This window comes from Dipodomys ordii, unplaced genomic scaffold (assembly GCF_000151885.1).
Source record: "Dipodomys ordii isolate 6190 unplaced genomic scaffold, Dord_2.0 Scaffold70, whole genome shotgun sequence".
Taxonomy (NCBI): domain Eukaryota; kingdom Metazoa; phylum Chordata; class Mammalia; order Rodentia; family Heteromyidae; genus Dipodomys; species Dipodomys ordii.
The window spans coordinates 9,877,396-9,904,977 of NW_012267286.1; the positions used below are offsets into that span (position 1 = coordinate 9,877,396).

Consider the following 27,582-nt stretch of genomic DNA (forward strand, 5'->3'; position numbering starts at 1 on the left):
TAAAAGAGGATGCATTTCTTAAAAATCAAAAATAAAACAATTCTTCCACACTTGTAACTTTTCATTTAAATGCTAATTTGCTTATTACATTTCTTTACACTTGGCTTCCCTCCTTCTCCACAAATAATGGTGTGAGTGTGTGTGTGCACATGTGCACACACTTACACGTGTGGTGTAAGTTCAGAACACACATATCTGAAGTGTGCTAAGAACGAGATGAACATTGAAAGCTTTTTAATTAAAATGAAGACTTTGTTGACTCAAATGTGAACTTTCTCTTTGGGAAAGATCAACAACAAAGGATTCAAGAATACACTTCGCAGATTAGTTAAACTTCACCAGTCCACAAAGGCAAAAAAATAACAAGAACAACTGTTTCAGCCAAAACAGTTGTTTACATTTATATCATTTTTATAAATATTTATATAAATTATATCATTTTTCATATCTATCCATTAAAGCCTGAGATTAGACATAGGCCAACACCTGGGGTCCTAAAAATGATATGAACAACTTTATCTGTAAAGTGCTCATATACTCAAAAGTATTTCTGGTTATACCTTTCTGGGTAGTTTAGTACTAATACTTAATTTATTACACAATAAGTTACAACTTTTTGTTTTTGAGGAAAGTTATTCTGTGGTAATGTTTTATCCTTTCTATGAAGTGATATAATGTTTCTTCCAAGAATTTTGGAACAAGTGAAGAAAAACACAAAAAAGGAAGAGAAAATATAAGAATAAAAGAATATAAAATATAAAAAACACAAAAAGGAAGAGAAAATATAAGAATATAAGAATTTAAAAATATAAGAAGGAATCAGGTTTTTTTTGAGATCTTTTACATAGCATGAAGACTGTAGAGAATGATGATATATAGTTTTCTTTTTCTTTTTTTTGGGGGGGGTCCGGTTGTGGGGCCTGAACTCTGGGCCTGGGCGCTGTCCCTCAGCTCTTCAGCTCAAGGCTAGCACTCTACCACTTGAGCCACAGCGCCACTTCCAGCTTTTTTCTTTTTGCTTATGTGGTGCTGAGGAATCGAACCCAGGGCCTCAGGCATGCAAGGCAAGCGCTCTACCACTGAGCCACCTTCCCAGCCCCTGATGATATATATTTGCAGTTCAAATTTTCTAAGAAAGTGAAATGTATATGTTCTCACTACTAAAAATATATTAAGTGATAAAGCCCAAAATAATTATCTTGGTTTATTTATTCCACTTAGTGTGAACATACAACATCACTTTTTATCCTATAAATATTTACAATTTTAATACAATAAATTTACAATTTTAATACAATAAAAATAAAAAAATTAGTAGCCAGATTAGCCTCTTCTCACTAAAAAGCAGCCAAATATACATTATTTTAGACTGCTGTAATACAGATATTATAGACAGAATGATTAAAGTTAAAAACTGTTTACATGTAATTTTCCATATTCATTCTGTGTATGCCATAAGCTGAAGATGGCATCTCTTAAGAAATAATACACATCTCTTAAATTACCACACTCGAATACACCAAGCGGTGAGTGAGAAATAGCATATCACATCACCAAGGTTTGCACATTCATTTTTTTTTTGCTACAATTGGTCCTTTGAAATGAAATGTTTCCTTCATCTTCCAATGCATATCAATTAGCTGGGCAGTTGAATGTTGGCTAGTGAAGATTCCCATGGCAGAGGCTGAAGAACAATGAGCCACATACATAGCGGAGAGTGATTTCAGACAACAAATGGATAATGTACATTGGCTGCTATTATAGTTATTTAGGACTGCTATGGATGCAGCTCAGGAGAAAAATCTGCTGATTTGTCAAGAAACATGGAGCCTTAATGAACTGAAAAATCTGATCACTTCACCAAATAGGACCATAGAGTTGAGGGTCAAGGCCAATTAAGATTGTGCAGAAGACAGAATATTATATTTAATCAGGGAGATGAAAACAATAGTTGGGTGGTAAGGGACTCAAGGAGACAGAAACAATGTAACTGATGTCACTGGCAGAGGTTGGGAGAAATGAGATTTCATGTTTACATTTTGGAAAAATTGTTTACAGAACTGTGAAAGATAGAAGGAAGAAGGGAAAAGATTGCTAGAAAAGAAGCTCTATGGTAAATATGACTATGTTCTTCCTTGTCATTTTTTTAACCTTTAAAAATCTCTGTTATGTTTATTATTTGTTTTTTTTATCCCTCTCTACTAGAAAATGAGTATGTAAAGGCAGCACTTCATCTTGTTTTTCAACATATCCCAAACACTTTAAACACAGAAATACATATAAACTAATAATAGGATCATATAATAATAATTTTCACTCAATAAATACTGTCTGAATGAATGACCCAGGAAAGGGAGCACGAGGCAAAGCTATTCTACTAATTCTTTATTGGGTCATTCAATTCCAAGACAGTATGGATACAACAGAAATAAACAGGGAACAGCAAAAAATAATGCAAGGTACCAATTACTGAACTGGCCATAGCTTTCAGAAAATGCAGTTCTAGTTTCTTGTCATGAAGGACTTGCACACACAGGCTCTATCAAATCATCATGCTTGAAAAGGTCCTTCAGGTGAACAACAATATGACGATCAACTTTCTGTGTCAACCTGACTCACTACCCACTCCTAATTTTATATATACATATATATATATATATGATCAATATATTCTTAATGTAAAGGAGACTAACTCTAAACATTAAAACTAAACTCTAAAACGTTAAAACACATTACAACACCTCTATAACAAAATAATACTAGAATGACTGATTGTATTAATGAAAACTCAGATTTTTGTGTGCCAGTACTAAGGTTTGAACTCTGGGCTCAAGATCTTACTTGGCTTTGTTGCTCATGGCTGGTGCTACACCACAACTACTGGCATTTTTGCTGGTTAATTGGAGACAAGAGTCTCATGGGATCTGTCTGCCCAGGCTGACTTCGGACCATAATCCTCAGATCTCAGCCTCCTAAGTAACTAGGACTATAGGTATGAGCTACTAGTACCCTGCCCCCATTTTTTAACATTAAATACCATTTCCTACAAAAATAAGCTAGATCTTTTTTGAAGAAAGGACCATTGTGATGTCTGGGATGTGGAAGTTGGAAGATAAGGATGGCACATCGCATTGTGCCGTGCAGCCAGATGTGCTCCCATGGTAACCAGTTATGTGTCTAGGAGGCAGGAAGCAGCTGGAAGGCCAAGTCATGTTGGAATGAAACCCATTCATTACAGATTCTCTGTAGCTGCAGTGGAGTTTTAATAACACTTGAGTTATTGCAACAGAGACCATATTGTCCAAAAAGGATAAAATATGTATCCTCTGGTCCTATATATTTTTTTATTTCCTCTCTAGCAAAAAAAAATCCTATATTGTCAAAGACCAAATACTGTTTAAACTATTAGCTCCACATAATATTTCATGTTCAATATAGTTAAGACATTTTTGTCCCTCAACTTCTACTGTTTATTTTCACCAAGAGAAGAGTAGTTAAAGCTACTAAGCAGGAAAATAGAAGGAAAATTTTCAGCACAGATGGAACTAGTAAGAAGAATGTTAAAAATTAATTTTAAAATGCTAATTCCATGCAATGTTAAGAATTCTAATGAACATAAGCAATTCTGTTCTCAAACTGCAATTTAATTAAGGGCTAATGGATGACCTTTACAGTCTTAGAGGCACATAATTAAGGCTATAAAATTTTTATTCCATTGATAACTTCTTTCCTTTCTCATTCTTATATTGAGCAATTATATACATGAATGAGCTCTAATGTTTTTACTTACGTTTGTTTCTGATTACAAAGATAATATTTTATTATTTTCATGTTTAGCTCAGAATATTTGCTTTGACTTGAAGGACTGGGACTAAGCTTTTATTGTCAAACAACAGTAAAACTATTGCAAAAATATTTCTTGGGAGTCACCTACATGTTTCAACATTCTTTAGGTCAGATAACAAAGGACCATAGCATTTTAAAGCATTGGATTCGATACTGTATTTTTCTAAAAATTAGAGCAATTTTCATAACATATAAAAACAGACAATATACATTCACATATTTAAAAGTAGAAAAGAATTTTAAAACCACCAAACATCCACATGTAGGCTTGACTTTAATGCTTACCATGTAAGATTTGCTAAAGGTAGAAAAGTGTTGTGATATCAGAAATTACTAATTCAATTGAACAGCTCCCATTAATTGTGAGGAATGACTACCATGAGGTTATGTTTCATGAGAAAATGATATCATAGCCAGTACTTTAAAATGAAATGAAAGACATGCAAAAGTACTATCACACAAGTTGACAAAATTTACATCTCCCCATTACAGAAAGACTAGCACAAGCAGAGGAGGAGGTTAGAAATATTATCTTTCTCCTATGTACATCTACTCTGAAATGCAAATACTTCTGTCAAAATCTAAGTAAGGTTCATACTGTTTACTGTTCTACTGAAAAACTGAGAAATAGAAGTTTAGTGGAAGGAAAGAAATTTATCCAAAGCTTATTGGGAGTCACCTGCATGTTTCAACTTTCTTTAGATCAGATAATAAAGGACCATAGCATAGTCCTAAGAAAAGGAGACTTTTCTGGATCAAATCTCCATCTTCTCATCTTTGCCAGGACCAGGGATGTGAATAGTTTTTGTACGGCATAATTAAGACAGCAAAGGGGAAATTCTTACACTGAGCAACCTTCACCATCTTCTTTTTTTCTTCTCTAGTGGAAACCTCATCATGGATCTTTCTTCCTTCATTTATTCAGCCAGAACTAACTCTTCAGCAAAAGAGAAGGAAGAGCATCTCTTCACAAAAAGAAATAAGATTATGCAAGGAAGAGTTTCAAATGAACCCAGTACTATACATCATAGCTTTCCAAAACATTGAACTCCTAGCTGTACATCATATTTTTTTCTGACACATTAGTACTGTCTTAGAACTGCTAGTGTCTTCAATTTAATAAAATATGTTTCATAAAATATGGAAGGATCAGCCAGGATCAGGGGATTAATTATGTTAATTGAGGCTTTGTCAGATAATCATTGATTCTGAGTGTCTTTCTGAATGAAAGCAAGGGCTGCTTTCTCAAGCCAGTTTTTCAAATCTGTCTGTTGAACAGGCCAGACTGGTCAGCAGAGAATGTAGCTTAAATTCCCGAAGTCATCTGCATACTTATGACCTTAAACCAGGATCAGGGTTCTGGTAATAGATCTTTTGACCAAAGCTCTTTCCACTTAACAATTACTTTCTGACACCCCAAGTTTGTTAACAACCAACATTTGGTCTTTGCCATGTTGATATCCTTTTGTGTTCTTCTTGTCATTTAAACCCAACACCTTAAACAGAAGGTTTAGCCTTTTAATGCATTCCTTGCCAAGATAGTTTAAAGACTACAGAAATGCAACCAGAGGTTACTCAAATGGCACTAGCATAGCTGTCTCCAGAATAGGAACTTTCAGTGCTCATCCACTTGCTAAAGCATTCGCTTGAACAACTATACACAGGCAAAAATACCTTCACTATAATTAGGAAACCAGGTGAGAGATTTGGGCACAGGGCAGTAATAAAAATAAATGCATGCAGCGGGTGGGTGAAGGCTTCCCCCAGCTTCCCAGTTTCCACAAAAATCATAGGTCCTTGAGATCCACTCAGAAAAATTATTTCAGGGGTCTCACAAGGTATAAGTTTGGCCAAGATTTATTTTAGTCTAATGGGCTCAAAGTAGAGAGAAATACAAAAAAGAAAGAGACAAACCTTTCCTGCTTGGGGGGGGAGCAGGAAATGGATTCAAAAGATCCAAAATGGCGGCTCCCAACTGAAGCTTTTGGACTGAGATGGGTGATACTCATGGTGGTGATCTTCTAGCAGCTCCTAATCCTTAGAATGGTTCAGGGTGGGAAGGATGAGAGAGGCCCACCTAAAACACAGGTAAACATTTAGGACTTATTTTTGAAGAGTTCCCAGATTTCTACTGTTTCAAAGAAGGTAGATTTAGATAGACCATTCTATATCTTCTGGTCTTGTAATTTAACATCCAGTAGCGGGTATGATGAGAGACAAGTTTAGCTGAGTTCTTTGGTTTGTTTCTTTGTTTCAGTTGGTTCCTGGTTTTAACTTCGGTGCCTGGCTCTTTTGACCCTTGTGAAAATAATTAACGCATCTTCTCATCTATCTACCCTGCCTCACAGAGGAAGAACAATCATGTTACCTTTCATTCCTACCATCTTAGATATCTATTTTGTATATTTAGAATATTCTGAGTTATAAATTTCAGTTTGGGTTTAGTGATTCATTAGAAAAGTCCCATTTTATTAAAAAGCAAATAGGTCTATTAAAGCAATTTTTGGCCTTTCTGGCTATCAGGCCATCTTGTCAGCTGTTTTCGGTTGGGAGCCCTCTCTCACCTAAGGCAGGAAGATGGCAGCCACCAAGGAGCCAAAAATGTCTCTGGAGTCATCAACTCTAGGCTCTAACTAGTTATGAAAAGTGGAAAGTTTGTGCTAGGGCACAAGCAGGCTCTGAAGATGATCACACAGGGCAAAAGGGCATTGGTCAACATCCTTGCCAACAGCTGCTCAGCCTTGAGGAAATCTGTAGTAGAATACTATGCTTAATTGGCCAAAGCTGGTATCCATCACTACAACGGCAGTAATATTGAACTGGACACAGCATGTGGGAAATACTACACAGTATGCACACTGATTATCATTGATCCATGATATCGTTAGAATCATGCCCGAACAAATGAGAAAAGTAAATAATGCGTAATTTTTCTTAATAAAACTTGCAAGAGCTGGGTTATTTTTCTTTCAAAAAAAGAAGTCTTTGTTTTTAATAAAATCCTGGAAATGGAGGAGAATTATGAAAGAGGAAGCATTGATCTAAACTGATACATGGAATTGAAATCTCTTTGTAAAATTATTTAATGGTAATTATAATAAAAAGATGCTGGGAAATATATATATATATATATATGTACTAGTATTTGCTTGCAGAAAATTATGAGACAAAATATACATTACTTTATGCTCATTCATCTCAATACTTTTAGAACTGCTTTGAATGAAGGCCTTGCAGGGAAATCAGCTATTAAAGGAACTGGGAACTCGTGAGCCAGGGCAAGCTGATATTAGATCCAGGGGAACCTGTGGGCGGCCTAATGCTGTCTTGTATTTTGACAGAGTAGCAATTACCAGATGATTCAAGAAGCTGAATACAGATGTTGAGTCTTGAACCATAAAAGCAGCTACAGCTGTCACCACTGCCTTCAGTCCAACAGACTATTCAGAAGGCCCTTATAGTCTGTCAATTTGCCCTTGGGAAAATTTTTTTAAAAAAACAAACAACAGCAGCTCCATCTTCTCAGCAAATGCTCTAAATGGGAATAAAAATTATCATTGCAAATGAATTTTGAAATGATCATTTCTTTGATTGTCCAGTGTTGTTCAACTGATAGGCAATTAAGAATAATTTTGTTAACCTTAGGTTGGGTGATACAAAACACATCAGGACCTCTAGATTAGAATGAGGCAAAGAAGTACCAAGGTTGTTGGAAGGGAAAACGCTTCATGAATAAACAAATGTTTGCAAACTGAAGAATGTTTTCCTTGGTGGTTATTATACAGTTTTGTTAAATGAGCACATCTACCACCAGATATCATTACTCCATTTTACAATGAATAAGGCAAAGTATGGTGGTACATCACTGTAATCTGAGCTGTTTGGGAGGCATAAATAGGGAGATTGTAGTCAAAGGCTGCCAAGGCAGACCTATCCAAAAAAATAACTTAAAGGAAAAGTGGCTGTAGGAATAACTCAAATGCTAGAGTATTTACCAAGCAAGCACAAAAGCCCTGAGTTCAAACCCCAGGACCATCAAAAATTAAGCAATACATTAAAAACAAAAATTGGAGTCACTGTTTCTTTCTTATCTCCTTTCCACAACCTCTATGCCCTCTCTAGGAGAACTAATACCTTGTATTCATTTGTTTTTAATCTCACCATCTGCCCTTCATTTGATGATTCATTTTCTTTCTCTCCATTTCGTTCCTTCTGAAATTGTTGGAAGGAATTTCTTAATATTCACTCAGGTAAATTAGTTTTGAATCAAAACAGTCCTAAAAACCAGACCAAGGGGTTTCATCTTCTCCTATTATGACCTTCCAAGATAGTATTTATAGTAGTTCAACCATCTAATAAGCTGACAGTCTCCTTCCTCTGGTTTAATCATTTTTTTAATAATGTGTTTCCAACTCATGACTCACTAAGTCAAGGAATTTTTCCTTGACTTTTGGTGATACATGGAAACTTCCAGTGCTAAACAAGACATTTCTATTCTTTTCTATTTTTATTTTTTGGTCCAAGGAACTGGGACTCAAACTCACTGCCTGATGCTTTTACTCACTGGCTAGTCTACCACTTGAGTCTCTTCTATTGGTACAACCATAACATGCACTACTTCTAAAATGTCCCCTTTAGGAAAACAAGACTGTCTTCTCCTAAAATAGCTTCCCTCAACATTATAAACCAGTTCATAATATTGCAGAATACCAATACCAATATCTAAGCCTCACACCCCATTTTAATATATATTTTTATTGTAAAGATACTGTACAGAGAGGTTACAGTTACATGAGTAAGGTAATGAGTACCTTTCCTATCGAGCATTGTTACCCCCTCCTTTGTTTTTCTCCTACCATCCCTTTCCTCCCCAACTCCCCAACTCCTCCCTCCCCACTCCAAGTTGTAAAGTTCGTTTTCAACATAGTGTCTTGTACATCTCATTGTTACAATGGGTTAACCTGTATCCTTACTTCACCATTTTGTTATTTTTCTTCCCCTCCCCAAATTAGAAAAATGTATATGCAAGATGCAGGGCACCGGAATCAAATACAGTGACAACAGGGGTTATACCATGAGGGAAGAACATACAAAAGAAACAAAAAGAAAAACCATATAGTACATTATAAGTACCTTAAAAACAACAGCAAACAAGATAAAAACCCTTGAAGGGTCCTTATCTTGAGGTTCATTTTGCTTAGCATCATTTTTTTTGGTTGGTCGTGGGGCTTGAACTCTAGGTCTGGGCTCTGTTCCTGGGCTCTTCAGCTCAAGGCTAGCGCTCTACACTTGAGCCACTTTGCCACTTGTAGCCTTTTCTGTTTATGTGGTGCTGAGGAATCGAACCCAGGGCCTAATGCATGAAAGGCAAGCACTCTACCACTGAGCCACCTTCCCAGCCTCTAGCATCATCTAATATGATCATATGTACATAGCTTTTGACTTTTTCTGCTTGTCCTAGGTGTCTTTATGCCTCCATCAGAAAGAATGACACCACCCCATTTGTTAGGAAATGGAAAGACTTGGAAAAAAATATATTAAGTGAAGTAAGCCAGGCCCAAAGAAACATAGGTCCCATGGTTTCCTCATTCACACTCCATTTTCTGTCTCCTTACCAACCCTCTTCCATTTTCACACTCACAAGTAGACTACAGTACAACCACGCTAGGGATCTCTACATGGATTTTGGCTCCCATGATCATCAGGAACTATAGTAATATTCACATATAAGGCACATCTGTGTGTTGTTGTTGTTTTAACTTATAAATTCTATTTAACTGACCATAGTAATTCTGTTATTTGGAAAACAGAAAGTAAGCAACATTTGTGTAAAGAACTGTATTTCCCATCTTGTTCAGGGCATTACTAATTTACTCTTCCAACTGATTAAACTTGAAAAAATAAAGAAGTAAACTATAGTCATTAGTAACTATCCTGTTTAAGGTTCACTGTTGTGTTTATTTTCAGTTTGTAGATATATAAGTAGGCCAACTAGTAGATCTTTGTAAGTAGATATTTTACAGAAGTTCAAACCCAGAGCTATTTGTAATTGTCCATCTGTGGAAGATCTGTGGTCTACATCACCCCGTAAGCAATGCCATTATTGCTGTCCAATTAGCACCTCATCGAGCTAAGTAATGCCATCTCATTGTCAGAAGCATTTTCTCGATAAGTTAGTTTCTAAACATTAGCTGGGTGTTGAAAGGCATTTTTTATGCATTTGCATCTTTGAGCTCCTAAGCTCCTAAGAGTTTGGAGTGCAATTGACTGTGGATTGTACAAGCTCTTCAGGAAAGCAATAGAAATTGTCTATCTTCAAGCATAAAAAACAATTCCAGACCAAAGAAGCAGTGCAGTCTGAATTTTTTTTAAATTAAAAATTACCCTTAGCAAAAGAACCTAGACTATTGCCTATAAGACCAACGGTCTGTTTCACTGTCCTTGAATAGAGTCTGTTATTCAATTGGGGAAAATCCTCAGCACCTTCCAGATCATTATTAAGTGATGGGTGACTTTGTCAAAAGCTCGTAAATCCTTAATTCTCTATTTATGCAGTGTTTATTCCAGAATTCCTGAAAACTAAGACCCAACAGAAGAATAAAATGTTTCATTTTTCTAATTGCCACTGAACAAGATCTAATCCGTACAATAGGGATAAATTTTCCTTTTACACTGTTTCGATGGACATAGAACAAAACTGTGAAGTTCTTGAAAAGAAACAAAAGGGGGACTGGGAAGGTGGCTCAGTGGTAGAGTGCCTGCCTTGCATGCATGAAGCCCTGGGTTCAATTCCTCAGCACCACATAAGCAGAAAAAGCCGGAAGTGGCGCTGTGGCTCAAGTGGTAGAGCACTAGCCTTGAGCTGAAGAGCTGAGGGACAGCGCCTAGGGACAGAGTTCAGGCCCCATGACTGACAATAAGAAAGTGAATAAATAAATAAATGGTGCCGTATTCATGGAAATTATTATTTCTCCTAAGTATATGATTAATAATAAATCATAAACGAAAATGTTATTCAAACCCATTATTGTCTAAGAATATGTCTGATTTGCCACCGCCATTAGAATGAAAGAAATAATTTGTCTCAGTCTTACTCTTTTGCTAGTCAAAGTAGAGTATGAATGTTGCTGTTTGTAAAGGTATTTGCACCTTTAAAATTAAGTAATAGCATAGATAAGCATACTTTCATATGATTAATTTAATGACAACTAGATAACCAGAGGTGGACAGAGAGACTGCTTAGGGGCCCTAAGATTGTTCCTTTCAAATAAGTAGTGTCTAGATTGTGTCCCATTTTCCTTTCCATTTATCCTCTTCCATGACCAAATCTTCCTGAATATATCTCAAGTATGTCTATCTCTCTTTGTTCCTTTCATCTCTACTTCTATCTGCATGGTGGTCCACTCTGCCATCAGGGAACTAGCATACATACCCAACTATTCTGGGTCAAGAAAAATTACATTCCCTAGACTTTGCTGTAGTCAGTCTATCGATTCTTTAAGAATAGGTGCTTGCACAGGTCTCTACTATTTCGACTCAGAGTTGTTTCTTTAAAATGATTCATCTTCTTTGGGAAGTCCAATCAATTCATGACCCAAGAATAAGCCCATAGAAAGAGGTGTATCGAGACTATATAGGATACCAGAACTTTATATGGTAAACGTAAAAACCAGTATAATAATCATCTTTATTTGCAAAAATAATACTGCTACCATAACATAGCATATTATTCTCAAGGTTGATCTTTTCATCCATTTGCACCAGTTCTGTGTACTCTAACAAAGCATCAATACTGACTTTAGACTGGTCCTTCTACAGATCATTGCTTCACTCTCTCACCATTTCCATACTCTATTCTTTGATCACACAGAAAATGCTTGCATTTCTCCAATGGATCATGTTTTGTCATTGCAAAGTAATGATACTTTTACCTAGATCCTCTTTGCCTGTTGGTCATCTTCCATCCAATCTCTTTATTTTATACATCATTCACATGTCTTAACTCTTCCTAGAAGCCATTCTGATTGTTTTGAATACATGATTCCCTTACCTGAGTTCACATTGTACTCTCTTATTTTCCCCCAACAGACTTATCAGAACAGCTGTAATGCCCTGTTTAGCTTCTACCTTTTCTTTTTATTGTAAGCTTTGTAGCATCAGCATTGTCATTCATGCTCATTTTTTTCAGGCACCTAGTACCATATCTGCTATCTCTTAAGAGCTCATTTGAATAAATTAAGCCTACAGCACCCAGCAACTACTTCTTTGAATCATTCCTCCCTCTTAATCCTGGTGTCTCTCTCTCATACCACATTCATACCTGCTGCAACATTTTTATTTTCCTTGTTTTATTGCTCATTACATTTATTTTTACATTTTAAGCCTCATATCAATCAGCTATCAGCAATAAACAATAATAATAATGCTCGCTTTCTTCTTTGGCATATCTCACAGAATCTACAGAAGGTCCTGGCAATTAGTCACAGAGACATTTCCACCAAGAAAATGTCCACACACTGGTATCCCAGAACCAGCTCATGATGACATCACTGAGACTCCTATGACGCAGACACCTGAGAGAGCTCCAGGGGTCCCACAATGCCAGCCCCTGGCTCGTCACTACTGCCTATTGTCAGTGCCTCTTTTCTACCACTGTGCAATTGGGTGGTACTCACTATAAGTGCAAAGAGTCATCTTCTTATCAGAACTGATCCAAAGCCAGGCCTAAATGCAAGGGAATTGGGAGAGGAAAATCCTGATGAAAGATAGATACATAAGACTGAAAGAGGTTCAAATACTGGACATGAGGGGGAATGCCTACTGTGTCTTCAGAAGAGGGGGGAAAATTCCTATCTTATTGTCTGGTGCTATCTCTCAAAGTCCCCAGGACAATGTAGTGGATATAGAACAACATGAAAGATCTGTATCTCCGCAGAGTAACAGATTTTTTTTCAGGAAAAACTTTTAAAGGTAACACCTAAATTCAATGATGCACAGAGGCTCCAAAAGGGAAAGAAAAGAAACCTCAGTTGAAACCAGAGACCACATTTTATCACAGTCTATGTGACCTTCTTACTTATGTCATACCATCTGTGACATTAAATAGAAAAAACAGTTGTGCAAAAGATGTGAGGGAAATTTGCCTTCCAGTAGCCAGCAGGTGCCTGACTGCTTAATGACAGGGAATAAGAAAGGGATTAGAAGACTCCATAAAGAGTATTGTAGACTTACTCAGCATTAGGAAGAAGATGTCTTGAGCCTTGCAGAAGCCAACTATCAATCATAGATTCTCAGACAGCTGGTCACTAGCCCCATTCAGAGGAGTGATTGGAAGACAGATATAAAATTGGACTCAAGGAAATATAGGTTTCATAGTTTTCCTTAATTTGTAACAACTAAAATATGTCTAGGATATTCTTAGCAGGGGATCACAGCAGCCCAATTTCTAAGTGCATAGGATCATATATAATGAAGCATCAAAATGAACTCCAAGAATTGGAAACAAGAGGTTCTTATTATGCCCTGAATGCAGTTATTTCTATTTATTTATTTCTGTTTTAGTTTTCTGTACACTTTGTCTTGTATATAAGCTTATCTCATCCATAGAAAGGAAAGGGAACCACAGAAACAGCAGGACAAAGTATGAACTAATGCAACAATGATACTCACTAGAAACTTTACAACTTGGTGGGGGAGAGGTGGGCGTGGTAAGTGAGGAGGGGGGTGGGGGGGATGACAGAGGGATAACAGTGTTTAAAAAGAAACGTACTCATTACCTTACTTATGTAACTGCAACCCCTTTTACAATAAATTTTAAAAATAAAAAATAATAATAAAAGTGGACTCATTTGTCTCTGAAATGCAAGCATTCTACCAATGAAGTAATGACAAAGAAACTGAAAGTAGATTGTATGTATAGACATGTGGCAATTTAGTAATAAAACTGTTGTCTCTTCATACTAGAGCAATTATTTGAATTAGAGACTACTTAGTAGACTCTAAAGCTTCATTTCACAAAGCCAAGATTAATAAAGAGGCACTGGAGTGGCATTATTTGTGGGACGGGAGAGAAAAAAAAAATTTTAATTTTCTGCCAGAAATTTTGAAGTGCTCACATTTGAATGAACTTCCTGAAGTAGGCTATATAACCCAGCCGGACAAAGAACAATTATATTACTCGCCTGCTTTTTACCTCTAAGCTTGGATATAAAAATTAATCTGTGCAGAAGCAATTTCCAAAAGAAATGCACATAAAAGAGATTATTATGGCTTTTTTTCTTTTCATACTCAATTTTGTTCAGTGAAATGTTAATATCTGGCATCTAGTAATCATTTGGAAAGAAAACTTCAAAAACTAAAGCACCACAAGAGTTTATGCTATGCTGACAGAATTCCACACACAGCTTTCCTAGACTAGTAGACATGACTATTATGGTCTATGGCTCTTGAGAAGTATTTCCATTCTTTGCCTATCATTTTGGAAATGATTAAGTGATCCAAGAAATAATTTTCTTTCTCAAATAGCCAGGTGCTGGTGGCTCATGGCTGTAATCCTAGCCACTCAGGAACCTAAGATCTGAGGATTGTGGTTCAAAGCCAGCTGGAGCAGGAAAATCCATGTGACTTATCTCCAATGGCCCACCAAAAAGCTAGCATAAAAAAAGAAAAGAAAAGAATGGAGTAAGAAGGGAAGAGAAAAAGAAAGAAAGAAAGGGAAGGAAGGAAAGAAAGAGAGGGAAGGAAGGAAAGAAGGGAGGAAGAGAGGGAGGAAGGAAGGAAGAAGGAAGGAAGGAAAGAAAGAAAGAAAGGCACTCAGGGACAGTGCCCAGATTTTGAGTGCAAGTCCCAGGATGGGCACATTTAACATATCATTATATTTATGGTTTTGTTATTCTAGGCATTGGTCACAGTGCTAATGGGAAGACAGAGCTTGCCATCCTCCCTAGTTTTCACACACACATGCGCACACACACACACACGGTCACAGCAAGTGTGATTGAGGAGCTCAGTGGCTATTTTAAGAGAAAGTGATCACTACAGAAAACTTCAGTGGGACTTCCCAAAGAGAGTACTTCATGCCCAAAAGTCAAAAAATGTATATAGTAGTCAACTTTCTAAAGGGCATAAGGATGTGATTAGAAACATCTGGGACTAAGCCAGAGTTACAGTGGTCGTACTGTTCACTTTGTGGCTTAGTCACAATTTGCTAAATTGCACGCATTTCATTCTGACTCTTAAGAATGATACTGCTGTGAACAGAATCCAGTCTTATATTTAAAACCCAAAGAAACTAAAATACATTGTGATTTTTCTTTACATAATCCTAGTCCTCGGGAGCCACAAATGACAGTGCATTTCTGAATGGAAATGAGAAGCTTGTGTTGGTGAGCACCTGTTTCAGAGGTAGCCTGCTGTCTGCTTAACCTCTTTTCATTCTGTGTGCCAGCCAGAAATGCAACAGAAAGCCAGGAGTAGATCATTAGAAAGCTCAGCCTGTGCCCTAAGCTGCAGACTAGGAAGTAAGAAGCAGAGAAGTCAGTCAATCCCTAGTTCTCACATATTTTTCTTTTCCTAAACAGGAGTGGTAGTAATATTATGAAACACAGACCTAAGAGTAAAAATCAAAAATATTTTTTCAAAAAAAATGAATCAGGCAGAGACATAATCTTAAGAAAAAAAAAGAATGAGATTATAAACAATCTAAAATCTTTGGCACAGTAGAAGAAATAGTCAACAAAGAGCCAACCTCTACATAATGGATAAGGTGAAAAGATAATTCATAAGTAGATAGATAGATAGATATCCAGCATTATACATTAATCTGTATGTATGTCCACACATACAAGAGACAACTAGCTTACTGGCCATACCAAAAGGGAAATAAGCTGGGATGTAGCTCAGTGGCAAAGCGCTTGCCTAGTAAGTGCAACGTCCTGGGTTCGATCCCTAGTACCAAAAAAGAAAAGACAAAAAAAACCCAAAAGGGAAATAAGATAAGGTTTGACTAAAACAAGGGTGGAAAATATTAATATCTTAAACTCATATCATTTCAGTTGCATAATAATATAATCATATTCAATCCAAATCTGATCTTTTAGCTTTATGGATTAGGAACCCAGGTTTCTTCTGTGGCTTTTCATAGTCAACATTTATTTGGTTGTCTCAGATGAAATTTCTAACTCCTATGTCTAGATTTCAGGCAGACACAAGGAGAAGAGTGCTGTATACCAGCACTGAGTGGAGCTGCACACGTAACTGCTTCTCACAAGCTCAGCCACAAGGCCTTGCTTGGCTACAGGAAATGCTGGGAAATGAACAATTTATCTGGACAGCCAGATAATCTCTTGCACTGATGCATAGTAAAGGATGAAAGAGAGAAACAAATGAGCAGAGTGTAAAAGTTCCCTGAGCAAAGAATAAGGAGAAGAACTGAGAAAAAAATCCACTCAGATAAATTACAGCCCTGGTGAAAGCAAAACAAGTAGAAGCAAACATGGGGAGGATCTCGAAAAAAAACTGATTCTAACACACACACACACACAATTATATTATGTGAAGAATGGATGTTAATTAGCTTTACTATAGTAATAAATATGTTGTATGTATATATTAAATAATCCAAAAATTTTCCAAAAATTACAAAACATTGAGCCATTTTATATCAAAATTCAGTGTTCTATTCATTTGAACAATTTAAGTATAGAAGTCTAAACTTCCATTTTCTAGCTCAATGTGTAGAGACACAGATTCAGGACAGTGCCAGTCTTCCAGGTAATTGATCCTAGTGTCTCGACAAGATAAAGCAAAGTTTTTATTGTAATTTCTTCCTGGTGTGGTTCCACATTAACAAAATGAATTTAAAAAAGAAAGTAATTTTGTATGTTCTATCCCTATAAATATCAGACATCTTGCAAAACAGATGTTCAAAATACATTCATGGAAGAAACCACAAGAATTATTCCTGACCCAGAAAAAAAAATACCCAGCAGTAAAGGGGGAAGATTCCTTGTTTTTCCTTTTGGGGCTGGGGGAGGAAAGGAACAATGCTGGAGTTTGTATTCAAGGCCTCATGTTTACTAGGCAAATGATCTACCTACCACCTGAATCACACTCTTAGCCAGCATTCCCTTATTTTTATCCTGTGCTGTTTTTTTTTTGTATATATATAGTAACCTCAAAGTTGTGCAAGACAGCATGGCTCAGATCAAGGTTGGAAGCAGAGTCTCAGGCAAAGTACAATAATTTATTGATGGAGGTCAGCAGGTCTAACAAAAGAGGCTAGAGTGGGACTGGAAGACTAAGGTAGGAGACAGTCTCAGCCTGAAGACTAACCTCAAGTTATCTCACATGGAGCAGAGAAGCACAAACTTCATGTGCTGCTGTCATGTCTTTGGTTCCAATTCCATAGTCACTGTGGTTGAAAGGTGACAGCTATGAGACCATCATCAGTTACCTACATAGCACATGCCACACAAAAGGGAAATGAACTACAGCTTCACACTTAGCCACACTCATTGTTCTCTAGGAGAATGTTCCCTGCCCACACTCAAGTTGTCTTATAGGAAGTCTTCTCCAACCTCCCACCCACATCCCCAACTCCTTCCTCTTTGTATGTACATGGTCACTCTTTTCTTTATTGTGATAGTTATTATATCATGTTGTAACCATCTGTCTACATAGTTCTTCTCACCTTCTGGTAACTCTCCAAAGAGAGTCATTATGATATTCATTTGTATGTGTTCAATGTTGGACAGAGTGCTTAACATATAACTAGTGTTTGGTACATGTTGGTAATCCAAAATGTTTAAATATAAGGGCAAAGGTTAAACAATGATGCTGTGTAACTGGTTATCTAAAGATAAAATTTAGGTAGCAACAAATGCAGTAGAATTACCTATAGATGACTTACCTTCTTGAATGAGAGTCCAGCATTTTCCCTACCTTGGCTCTTGCTTTTCATTAGGTCAATAACTTAGTTTTCTATCAGGAACATCAACCATTTCCTTAAACCAGTAAAACAGCTACCCTGCACATCTCAGATCAGATCTTTCATGGATAAACCAGCATGTATTAAAAAATAATGGCTGCTGCTTCATACCCCCATGGTTCATTTCCCCCATGCTCTTCATATAAAAATTTCATGAGAAATTCAAGATAGCAATTTAAATTAATTAGGCATTCCTGAGGAATAAATCACCTCAAAACTCAGAGGCCTAAAACAAAATTCAACCCTTCTCATGAGCAAATTACAGATGGGTGACAGGTCAGCTGACAGATTCCGTGTTGGCTCAGAAGCTTGCTCGAAGGTGCCATTGGAGCCAATGTCAACTCATTGTGAGCTGAGCTTATTGTTTCCCACTTGTATTCTTCCTCTTATTTTATATGCTGCCAGAAAACAAAACTTGATTGATGTCCACAAAGTAATACAGTATCCTAGAAAAAGGTTACCTAGTTTGGAGAGTCAGAATATATTCTGAAGAAACAATTTTAAAATATTTTAAAGTACTTACATATTAAGAATATTTTTGACTATAAAAATAAATTTAAATCAACATAAAATCTGAGCTTTGTTAAGTTTTTACAAATAAATGCAATAAATCATAGTTCTAGGAAGAAATCACAAAGAATAGGATACTTAAAACTGAACGAAAAAATGTAATATTTTGAATTTTGTACAATGTAGATATCTAAAGCAGTCATCATAGTAACATTAATGCCTTTAAATATATAAAATCCCAGCACCCAAGAAGCTGAAGCAGAAACATTTGGAGTTCAAAGCCACATTTATAGTGATAAAGTTTACATTACTGATTAAATTTTCTCCCTAAGATGCAAGAGGAAGATGAACATATTTAGCTAGGCATTAGTGACTCATGCCTGTAATCCTAACACTTTAAGATGCTGAGATCTAGACAATCAAGGTTTGAAACCAGTCATCCATCTCCAAAATAACCAGCAAAAAGCCATGTGGAGATATGACTCAAGTGGTAAAACATCAGCCAAGCAAGCAGTAAGCTCTTGAATTCAAATCCTGATACTGGGGGGGTAAGAAGCAAGAACAAATTTAAAGTAAGCAAAAGTAAGCACATACTTACAGGGGCAGAAGAAAACAAGAAAGAGGAAAAGTATGAAAAGCAAAGTTGAAAAAAAATTCTAAAGAATTGCTAAATCCCTAACACATCATATTCCTTTGTGTATGTGTGTGTGTGTAAATGAGTTTATTGACAAAGACACAGATCAAGCTTCCCCCAAACCCCTCCATCCCCAAGAACAGATCCCAACAAGAACAGAAGAATGAGTGTTCATATTTAAATAGCATATTTACTACAAATATTCTTCAGAATTTGTAATTCATGTTTTGACCTTACTTATGAAAAATTGTTCAAATACTGCAAACAAAATCATGGTCAAGGGCTGGGATGTGGCTCAGAGGCAAAGCACTGCCTAGCAAGTGCAACTTCTTGGGTTCGATTCCCAGTACCAAAAAAAAAAAGACAAAACAAAAATAAAAGTGATCAGTATATAGGTCTCTGAACCATATTTTCTTTCATACAGAAAGTTTCTTTCATATAGAAAGTCCTTCCTCATCATATAAATATTCATTAATACTTTCCTATTCTTTGTATCACTTTTTAACATTTATTTTAGTACCTCTAGAATTTATTCTGATAGGTAGGACAAAGTAAAGCCATAAATTGATTTTTTTATAGAACTGTGGTCAGTTTGCTTACTTGGCTGGTTCTCTACCACTTAAGCCATATCTCTAGTCCATCCTTTTTATTATCTTAAAGATTAAAAAATTATTTATATTAGCAGTCTTTTCTACTCAGGCTGGTTTTGAACCAGTCTTCTGAGTAGCTAGGATGACAGGAGTGAACCACCAGGGCCTGGGTTAGTTTTCCTTTTGATATTTTTAAATCTTAAATGTCAGAAACTTAATAAATCTAAATAAATTAAATTCCAGGGAGGAGCACATAAACCATAAATCCTCCAGTGGCAACTCCTATCCACTCATTACCGGCAAAGAATGTGTTAGCTGAAGTTGCAGAGAACTCAGTTTTATTTTCCCAATTGATTATGAACAACACCCTGCAGATTTAGTTGGAAGCTTTTATATTAACAAAATATCTGCAAAAGATTTTGGTTCCAGTTTTATGACTGATGTAGGTAAATACTGGGAATTATAAATTATCATCACATAATTTAGAAATCTATCTTATCTTCCTGTTGTTGAAATTTTCTAATTCACTCTGGCTTACAGAAACAGATGGAAAGTGGTTTATCTTGTGACTAGATAAAGCTGCATTTTTATTGAAATTCCTATCACATGATTTTATTAGCAGCAAATGGTATATAAATCACAAGTAAATGAAAATTTCCTGTCCCTCTAATGTATGAAAATTATACTTGAACAGCTAAATTTACTCACAAAACTAAATCACTTGTATTGCTACTTCATCCCAATTTAAGTGCTGTTTTAATAATGAGATGAAGCTCCATGTGAAACTGTAGACTGTTTTGTGTGACAGTCATATTTTAAAATAAAAACAAGAAACTAGACAATATGTGTGCTGCTGTATGCTTTCTCCATTTAGTTGATCAAGTTATTTTAATATACATACCTCACAGGATTCTTTTTGAAGTTCGATGTTGACTCGTGATTGATGATTTATTTCCCCTCCAAGTTCTGTTTTGCTTTCTCTCTTTGGAGCAGACAATGGGATTGAAGCCGAATAACGTAAGACAGAAAATAGTAAAACCTTGATTTGGAGAAAACTTCTGGCATTTGTCATGTAAAATCAGAGAAACAGAGGTTCTGTGAAAAACTAGTAACCATCTAGACATTCTCACACCCTAATTCTGGAAGTTTACCTCTCCCTTTTGATACTCCAAATCCTATGAGGTGTTAGCAATAATCTCTAGGATATCCTGATGGTTCCGATCTTCTCATATAGCCTCCAATTGCATAAAATAGATCTCCTCTGTTAAAATACCATTTGTTTTTCTCACTAGATCTTTATTTTAGTAATATCATGTTTCATACTTTAAATAGCTTCCAAATTTATATCTCCAAATAATTTTTCTCTCATGAGTGTTAGACTCATCTATCCAACTGAATAATATGTATCACATTAAAAAAAAAAAAAGACTTGTGGGCTGGGCAAAGTAGCTCAGACCTGTAATTCTAGCTAGTTGAGAGGTAGAGATCAAACACTTTTGAACAATCTCCATCTCAAGCCTGATGCAGCAGCATGCCCCTGACATCCTAGCTATGCAAGAAGCATAACGAGGATTGTGGTTCAGGCCAGCTGCAGGTATAAATGCAACACTGTACTTGGAAAATACCTAAAGTAAGAAGGTCTAGCGATGTGGCTCAAGGAGCACCTGCCTGGCAAAAAACGGCACCTTTAACTCATAATCACACACAGCAAAAACAATGGTGGCGATGATGATGGTGGTAATGGTGATGGTGATGATGGTAATGATGACAGTGATGACAATGATAATGATGGGATAGTGATGATGATGATGATGATGATGATTGTGATGGTGATGGTGATGATTGAGGTGATGATGATAACTATGATGATGGTGATGATGATGATGATGGTGATTATTATGACGATGGTATGAGATGATGATGATATAAAAGGTGGATTGTCTAGGAGGAGGTCAGTTAGAGTGTGGGAGGAGGAAAAGAGGGACACTGAGGAATGAAGCTCAAAGGAGGTTATGTATAATGAAATCCTCTAAATACTGTTTTTCAAAAAGAGGGTAGGAGGGAGGCAAGGAAAAGGAATATGGTGAAACATGCACACAATAAAACACCTAGAATGAAATAATTTTTTTTTTTGGTCGGTCATGGGGCTTGAACTCTGGGCCTGGGCGCTGTCCCTCAGCTCTTCAGCTCAAGGCGAGCGCTCCACCACTTGAGCTACAGCGCCACTTCCGGTTTTCTGGTGGTTTATTGGAGATAAGAGTCTCACGGTCTCTCCTGCCCAGGCTGGCTTTGAACCGCGATCCTCAGATCTCGGCCTCCTGAGTAGCTAATATTACAGGCGTGAGCCACCAGCGCCCGGCGAATGAAATAAATTTTAACTCAAAAAGTAAAAATCAATCAATTAAACTTAAGGCCCTATATTGCCAATAACCATTTTTAGGCATGGCTAACCTGCTGTTAATCCAATGTATACATTTTAGATCTTGTATTTTGTATCTCTGGAGATTTTACTGGGAACTATTTTGTATGTGTGCAAATTGAGGTTTGTATTTGGAGCCTGGACATTTTCCCTTTAGATTTTTCACTCAAGGTTGAAGCTCTAGATCTGAGCCATAGCTCTACTTCCAGTCTTTTGCTGGTTAATATGAGATAAAGGTTTGTTCTGCCAGAGCTGGCTTCACACTACAATCCTCAGATCTCAGCCAATGGGATTTTTTTTTTTTGGTCCGGTCGTGGGTCCTGAACTCTGGGCCTGGGCGCTGTCCCTCAGCTCTTCAGCTCAAGACTAGCACTCTACCACTTGAGCCACAGCACCACTTCCGGCTTTTTTTTCTGCTTATGTGGTGCTGAGGAATCGAACCCAGGGCCTCAAACATGCAAGTCAAGCACTCTACCACTGAGCCACCTTCCCAACCCCAATGGGAAATTTTTAAATCCGTTTGTTTTCTTACTTTTTTTTTGAGTTCTAAAGGATGGACAATATGAGCAAAATTGCTTCCTCTCCTCTTCCTCTTCTTCTAGTTTTTTTGGTATATCTTTTTATTGTAAAAATACTGTACAGAGGGTTACAGTCACATGAGTAAGGTATTGAGTACATTTCCTATTGAGCATTGTTACCTCCTCCTTCTCCCTCCCCCCCACTATCACTTCCCTCTCCACCTCCCCAGCTCCTGCCTCCCCTCCCCCACCGGAAGTTGTAAAGTTCATTTTCTACATAATGTCTTGCACATTCTTACTTTTCTTGACTCCTATTTTCCTCTCCTTTTATCAACATTTAGGATATAGTCTGAATAGTGTTTTAATGTGCTTATCTACTAATTTTATGATCTGTGTCATTTCTAGGTTTGTTTTAGTAGGTTAATTTTTCACCTTCTTATAAGATGCAGTTCCTGCCTCTTTATAAGCTAGTCATGAGAGTTTTGTTGTCATTAACTATTCTTGAGCTTTGTCCTGTGAAACAGTTTAGTTAATTCTTTTAACCCTTTTAGATTTGCTTTCAAGTTATTTTAGGTGCAAACAGAACAGCCTTAGATCCAGGGCTAGTTTTGCACTGCCAATGAGGCCTTACCCTTCTGAGTTCTCTAGTGGCCATGTTTGTTCCAGTCTGACAGGAGAGACCCAATCTATTCCCAACTATCTACAACTACCAGGGATTGTTATACTAGGTCTTTTCCAATGTAGAGTAATTTCCCCACACATAAGCTCTGCACAGCACTGCACTGTCTAAGCAAGAGGAATAGCTAGCTGAACCCCTGTGCTACTCTCAGCCCTATGAGTCTAGTGTGTGAATTCTAGCTGCTTTGACATTGCAATGGCTTGACTCTTTTCTTGGCTCAGAGATTGTGCATGTTCTGGAAGAGTTTCCTCATACCCATCCTGCAGCCTGTAACAAACTGGAGAATCAAAGCCTCATATCATATATTTCTCTTCCCTAGGAGATTACTCTTCTGTTGGTATTGTCCAATGTGGGTGTTGCTTTGTAAGTGTTGTTCATACTTTAAATTCTTTTAGGCAGGAAGCTATATCTATATCATGACTGGAAATGGGATTGATGGTCTTATGCTGAAACATGCCTCTGTGATTTTTTTTTTTTTTGGAGAGGACTAGTTTGCATTTGGGATTTTTGTCAGCAAATAATCACACCTAAGCTGCAGAAGATAGAAACCCTGCTATCAGTCAGGGGCACCTGTTTTGAATACTACAGCACAGGCTGAAATTTTAATGAAGCTTCATTAGGACAGTCACGTCCTGAAGTCTTACATCTTAATATGAAGAATACATCTTGCTGTAGCAATTCAAGTGTTTTCACTCTTAATGCTTGTCAATAATATTATCCATGGTACAATTAGAATATTTTAAGTAATATAGAAATACATTATAAATTTTGAAATGAGTATTTTCCAGCAAAAACCAGCAATGCAGAATTATCTACTGATTTCCTGATTTTCTGATATTTTTTAATGATCATTGGGTAGTTATATGAAGGCATCTTCATTCAATATATCCATTTATGGGTAAAATACAACTTGATCAATGTCACTCCTCACCAATTTCCTGTAATCGATCACTGAATGATTCTTTATCAAAAAAGTGTCATGTTTATTTTTATATATTTACACACATGAACCACTGCCCCTGGCTACCCCTTCCTCTTTTGGTTCCTAGAGATGCTTCATCCCAGACTTTCACTGATAATAGAATAGATACTGAACACTCATCTTATTCAAAAGGTTCTACCTACGGGTAGATTAGAATCTATGGTTCCATATCATCTCTAGCAATATCTCCCAAACCAGGACTCTTCCTAGGATGAATGGTCAAGTCCTGACCTTTAGCCTAGGGCCCAGATAAAACATAGTACAAAACACTTTAAATGTCATACTGAGGATTATATACTTCTAAAATGTTCAATAAATCCAGCAATAGTTGCTTCTCACATGAAAGGCCTTTATTATACACAAACATGCTAAAGAAAATTCTGTTTCCATTATCTAATCTTTCAGATTAGAAAACATGATATTCATGAACAATCCTTTCACTTACAGTATGAATTTGGGAAAGATATTCAGAAGTTGAACAAGTAGCAAAAATGTCAGTAACTACATATCTATATAAAGCCAGTGATCCACTGAGAGATTTTAAATCCAAAAATGTAAAACTGTGTTCCTGTTTAATGATATATTTTGTTATAAAAGTGATAGATTCAGGGCAAAGTGGGAAAATAAATACAAATTCAGGAGAAGCATCCAGAATCTCACCACTCACGACAGCCAGCATTTGCATTTTGGGTATCAGCTTCAGTTTCTGTGACATGTTTGCTAAGGTTGAATTCCATTCAGGATCAAAACACGATTAATCCTCTATACCAGAAGGAAAAGTCAAACTCAACTGCATATTTATCTATAACTCTTAGAATTCTCAACGGAAAACCAAGTTGGAGAGGTAAAAAAAAATTCTTAAGGAGTGGGTTGAGAAGAGAACTATGGATATGCTACATATTCATCCAAATGGGAAGAATGGAGACCACTCCACATCTGAGGGAGGATCACTGTTCTTTCAGTAACTCAGACTGGAGTCTGAAAATTTTGAGGGAAATCCAGCAGGTGCAACAGATGAACTGCTCCAAAGCTTCAGCCAAGAAGACTCACTGCTGGGTTAGACTCAGCCCTGAACTCTGCCAGATGCTCAAGTCAAAAGATGAGCGACCTTCCCATGCAAGACCCCACGGAGATGATTGGAATTGAGTCTGGGTTTCTGGGAAGGTGAAGGGATTCAGGAAACAAGAAAATAGGGGTGGACTTGGAATTCCTACATGGGAGAAGAGAGTCTCTGAAAACTCACAGAGAAGACCTCATGAAAATCCATAATTCATAAGCCACATTCTAATATTTTTTGTTGGTCATGGGCTTGAATTCAGGGTCTGTGTGCTATCTCTGAGCTCTTTTATTCAAGGCTATCAGTCTACCACTTTGAGCCATAGCTCCACTTCCAGTTTTCTGGTGGTTCATAAAATAAGAGTCCCACAGCTGGCTTTGAACCATGATCCTCCAACCTCAGCCTCCTGAGTAGCTAGGATTACAAGCATGAGCCACCAGCACCCAGTTTACATTTTAACATTGACATTTGCCTTGGTATATGTTATCAACTTTCTCCTTCTTTTCCTCTTTGCCATTGATCTTTGACAAGTCATTTCAGAAGTATGAACTATGCCAAATGATATTCCAAAGAACACTGTATACATAAAGTCTTACTATTTTATTTCCTTGTTTTGTTTCTCATCAGTGATAGTGTTCTCTTTCTTTTTCCCTGAATCTTCTTTTACAGCTGTTTCTCACCCAAGCTCAGTTATTCTATAAATGCTCTAAAATTACATTTTCAAGGTTGAGCATATTTATGTGTGCATTTTTTTTCCTGAAAAAGTTGTATGGATTTAATCATATGTGCATCATGGTATGCAGACAATGAACTCATGGGACATCTACTGCAAAGGAAGAAATATAACAGAGGCCTGAAGACAATCATGGAAGCCTCCCCCCCCACCCACAGTACATAAGGCATAGTCAACTACAAGGTCTTTTTGCCAGGGAGTCTAGGTGATTATAATCAATCAATTACTTATGGGTAGTTGTCACCCAGTCATTGACATGGTCAGCTATTAAATCCTCCATACAAATGAGTCTCTATTCCATTACGAAATATTTATCTAGAGAAGATGCATCTGATGGTGGACAATATGGTTTTTAAAAATATCTACTGTTGGAGAAAAAGAATATGTGGAATAAATCAACAAAATTCTCAATAGAGTGTACCTGGAGACTTGAATATGTACCTTATTCACTCATTAACATTTTGCTAAGTGCACTGTAGTTCATGTTTAATTTCCCTTTCTTCTCTGGGAAAATATATAATTTATCAGATGCTGAAAGTTTAAATGTCAGAGGCAATGAAATAATACATTGAGGAGTCAGCTCAAAGTATACAAAGACAGGATTGTTACAAAGGCAAAGACAACACCCACAAAATACTAATGCCTTGAACTATGAAAGAAAACAACCTAGTTTAATAAATAAAACATTCAGGGAAATCAAGATCACATCTAAGCCTAACAGGACCTATAAAAGGATGGCACATACACTAGATCCACTAATCACTAATGGCATTCAATTACTCCCACAGCATCCAAACGAGACAATTTAATGCTTCACAATCAGTGCAAGGATTGAGCTGTGCATCTGAGAGAAATAAATGTAACTGTTCATGCTTTATCGATTATTCATGTTTTAAATAAACAAATTGAACTAGCACAGTTCAGCAGGCTCAATGCTGCATTATGGCAAAACAAGGTACCGGGACAAATTAAAGAGCTAGACTAGGCTTACAATTGGTTAACAAATCATAAAATTTGTATTTTAACAAATTTTAAAGGTGATTTTCCTGAGAAGTATTGGGAAGTACTGCTTTAAGAGCTGTTGGAACCAACAACAACAACAACACACACACACACACACACACACACACACACATGTAAAAAAGTACTTGCATCCCTGGACAACCCTGCAGACAAGAGCACCCAACCAAGAAACAAGCTTTATGTGTAGAAGACCTTTAACCTGAAGGCTTATTATAAATGATATTCTTTGACTTTCCCCAAAGCACACTTGAGGTAAAAGATCTGTAGAGAGAGTTCATTCCATGCAAATAAAAACACTATTATTCCCTTATAATTCACTATGTAAACATTTGGATTGAAGAGGCATTCATTCATCAATTTAGCAAATGATTTTGGAATACCCATTTAAATCATCCATTGAGTATTTTGTACTACTTAATTTATTATATATGCAACTTAATTTATTATATTTACCCTTAAACAAATCATATAAAACTCAAGTGGATCTTTAGATAAAATGATGAATAGACTGTATTTCAACCAACATTTGCAGAACACATTTGAAAAGTTCTAATTCTTCAAATGATCTCATAATTGATCCTAAAAGAAACAAAGTAATCATACA

At 36.7% G+C, this 27,582-nt stretch overlaps 1 pseudogene; it reads left to right on the plus strand.

Annotated features, from left to right (window-relative positions):
* Positions 1-6,423: 6,423 nt before the first annotated feature.
* LOC105991160 lies at positions 6,424-6,774 on the plus strand (annotated as a pseudogene).
* The last annotated feature ends 20,808 nt before the right edge of the window (positions 6,775-27,582 follow it).